Here is a 3,910-nt window from a genome sequence, read left to right on the forward strand (position 1 = left end):
TGCAACAAGAGAACCTACTTACAAATAATAGACTTGGGAAAGAAATGAAACGAAGCTAAACTAATAAACCACAAATTTGTAAAATATGACTTGCATTTTGTACTATAGTGAGTAATATTGTTAAGAAAGCTACGTTGTAGTTTTAATTAATAAAAATATCCCTTTTAAACTCATAATCAGGCAATTTTTTAAAATAAAAAATGTGATCATAGAATAAAAGTATTTGAACTTTCCCCTTTTGGAAAACATACATTTGTTCCATTTACACTTTGAAGTAATAATGCATCAAACATATTAAGTGAAAGGGTACGTAATACCATGCTACTCCAATGATCAATCTTTTAGACCTCCGGAATTGAGCAAATAAATTATAGGTTTTTTGAATCCGACTATCACAAATGATTATTAATCCAAAATACATTAAATTGTTACTGTCGCTAGACTTGCAGCTAACAGAAAACGAACCCTGACGGAAACTCCAAAATCTGATTTCAAAAATTCGAAAAATTTACGAACCGATTATTTTCGTAATAATAACTTAAACTTTATATAAAGAAAATGACTTAATCGCTTTCAATGGCCAGAACATAAAACCTCATTAAAAACTGGCAAGTACAAAGTTCACCTTATGAATGAGCTGATGCCAGCACCAAAGGGAACAATATGTTAATCTTCCAACCATTTGAACTGCTAGCAAAGGCGTTCTAGATGCATAGAATTTGACGTCAATTTCTTGATTTTCATCCTCAAATCCAACGCCAAGAAATATAAAATTATAGCTTAGAATGGAAATTTGCCTTCACATTCAGATAGGACACAACATGCCGGTAAAATTTTCTGCTCCAAATCCCATAAGAAAAGGAATCCTTTCACCTTCAAGCATCCGATGCCTAGTCCCTCGATTCCACGTTCCATATCTGCACCAGATATTGGCAGCCCACAATCTCCCTCTCACACGAGTAATTCAGTTCGAACCACTCGTTCTACTGGCTCGCCAATAATCGTCTGGCCAAAGAATTGAGCGACTTAATCACAAGAAAAGCCAAGAATCCTCAACTAACAGAGGAGAGTCTCCTGGAGTTTAATAGGAGAAATGCAGAAGCAAGGTACAGTACCAGCAGTCCGTATTACAAGGGCTTGACCGACTTTTCACTTGTTATAAATAGAGAAAAATTGTCGGGGTTTGAGCCCTGGGAGAGAAAGCCATGCTGGCAGTTTCATCAGTTCTGGTTCCAAATCGAGTTTTGTTGTGAAGGTGCAAGAATGGGGTTCATCTTGCTTTACCTCGATAAAGTATGAGAAGAGCTCTTCGTCATTGAGTTCTACGTGGACCAAAAGCTCTCAGGATGCTCGTACCAGGACTTCATCATCATACATGAAACTCAAAGAAACAGGAGAGATATTAGCAAAAATAAAGACCAAGGTTTCTACGAATGATAAGGAATCTGGGAGGAAAAAGTCAGTTTTCCTACCAGGAAGAGTGAAGAGAATATATGTTCACCAGAAAAGGAGAAGCCATTGAGGGAGAGAGATTTTGAACCGTCCATGCTGTCATTGCCGCCACCCACTGCACAAACCGCAAGAATCATTGCCGTATCCACAACCACAAACAATACTACCGACTGCACACCCATTTCCCTCACACTGTTACCACCAGCACAAGCATCATTACAGAATTCGATACCATTCCCAGATGCACCACTATCTCAGACCTCAGTTAGTGAAGGATTCACGAATGAGATTGAAAAAACAGAAAATGAAAGAAAACATGTGTGGGCAGACAGATATAGGCCATTATGGTTGCAAGATTTTCTATGCAATAGAGAGACAGCACGAAGCCTTCAGACCACAGTGAGGAACTGGAGCAATAAAAAGAAGAATGTAGCCATTTCATATTTGAGGGAAACCCAGGCGTGGGAAAGAGAACAATGATTTGGGGCCTTCCTTAGAGAAGCTTTTGGACCAGAAAAAGTACAGGTACAATTGCAAAATTATCATAATGAATTCAGTTCCATAATCTTTACACGGATTCACACTCCAGTAGAATAAAAATCATGGAATAACAAGATCAAGCAATCTAACAAGGATCTTATAATAACAGCAAAAATAATGTTCCAGATAACGTAGCCTGGAACTCATCGTCAAGTTAATCATTTTCATTTTTTTGAGAATACAAGTGCAACCTGCAGATTTTTGCTTAAGATTATTTTCTTTTAAAAATTTTATCTTCTGTATTTATCATCCACAGGCAAGACAAGAATGCAAGGAATTTCATTTGAAGGTAAATTCATATGCCAATTTTTTCAACTCACCACTTGTTCATATAATTCCAAAAGCTATATATTACTGTGCATCTACTTCAACACCAGCATCTGGATACAAATTACTCAATAGGTAAACATGATTCTTCTCATAATGAAGGAGTTTTTACTTCTACTAATTGCAGTTACAAATACACCAACAATGTAACCAATAAATCATGCATGTGGAAATTGTATAGGACACCTAATTAAACAGGCGATTGTTCCCACAAAAAATAAGGTGGAGAAAGCATGAAACTATTATTCACAAAAGAAAGAACTGTAGGATTTTAAGGATATGTATAGATACTTTTTCTGTTGTATAGCTGATCATTAAGGGTCAAGTAAATAAGTAAAGCAGGGAATGAAAGCCACATATATTCTCAACTTGCATATAGGAACAGTTCACGCACACGATTCACATTCATAACAAATGAGCATGAACTAAATAATTTGAGGAGATTGATTTGAAATTCATGAACTTCGATTTTAGTTATTGATAACAATGAAACAATAGATCAAATATTAAATTCATACCTTACTTATTTACACATTAGTTACAAAAATTAGATAGAATAGTATAATAGATTTCAAATGATATCATTATTGGGTGAATTTGAAACTAATCATAACTAACATGAAATATTATATAAACATGTAAAATGTAGATTCGAAGTTCATATCTTGCTTCTCTAAAACAAAAAAATACATTTGCATGGATTTGAAATCCATTAATCCAAATAAAACATACCTGTAATAGTAACAGTAACTAGTACTGCAACACCTCTAATCCTGAGCATAAGAAATCATGGTCATTCTATTGTAATTGCTCCTTAAAGTAAGGTATACCTGGGAACTTAGGAAAGATTATACCGCTCGTGAGTTCTACATGCACTGCACAAGCTTCTCATTGTACAAAGGTGTACCAGATACCTGTGATCCTCACACTCACTTAACCAGCCTGTATTGATGAATGAAAGAAAGTAGGATGCACCTCAAGTGCTCATCAAAATCAACCTATCTCCCTCTTTTACTAATTTCACAGGGAGAAGCAGTGAGCAGTATCCTCGTTAACTTAAAGGTATCATCTCAACATATTGAAGTCAACCTTTCTGAACTTAAAGGTTATGAAAAGCATGTCATTGCTGAACTTATCAAAGAAAAAAATCAGAAGTTGCCTATCCCAACTTCGCCAGCACGATCGTGAGAACTGCATAGGTATTGCAATATTTTATGTGAATATAATCATATCCTCTCAAAGATTAATCCAACATATCATGTTGTTCATATAACTGTTGCAGCAATAATTCTAAATGACGCAGACAAGCTATCTACTGATGCCCTGTCATATATCAAGTGGATGTTAGAGAAGTTCAAAGGATGCAACAAGGTATTCTTTTGCTGCCGAGATTCTGCAAAGCTCTATCCCATAAAGCCAATCTGCACATTGGTTCAACTCCTCGAACCTTCTGATGAAGAGGTAGCTGTCTTGTTCTTTAAAATCCCAGATTCCCCATTAGATTCATAAATTAGAAGTTTCAAAGTCTTTCGTCTTACAATTCCTTGTCTTTAACAGATTCTTGCAGTTCTGGCATTTATAGCGAAACAAG

The 3,910-nt window shown here is 35.8% G+C and overlaps 1 long non-coding RNA gene across 6 annotated transcripts; it reads right to left on the minus strand.

Moving 5' to 3' along the window:
* Positions 1–754: 754 nt before the first annotated feature.
* LOC142527131 (uncharacterized) lies at positions 755–3,487 on the minus strand. 6 transcript variants are annotated; one of them, XR_012815403.1, is made up of 5 exons: positions 3,150–3,487; positions 2,313–2,372; positions 1,502–1,567; positions 1,285–1,381; positions 755–1,005 (listed from the first exon to the last, which is right to left on the minus strand). It is a non-coding gene; the product is annotated as an uncharacterized LOC142527131 (long non-coding RNA). The 6 variants fall into 6 exon arrangements; XR_012815402.1 differs by having other exon boundaries at positions 1,473–1,567; XR_012815404.1 differs by lacking the exon at positions 2,313–2,372.
* Positions 3,488–3,910: the final 423 nt, after the last annotated feature.

The sequence above is a fragment of the Primulina tabacum genome, chromosome 15 (genome assembly GCF_025594145.1).
Source record: "Primulina tabacum isolate GXHZ01 chromosome 15, ASM2559414v2, whole genome shotgun sequence".
Taxonomy (NCBI): Eukaryota; Viridiplantae; Streptophyta; class Magnoliopsida; order Lamiales; family Gesneriaceae; genus Primulina; species Primulina tabacum.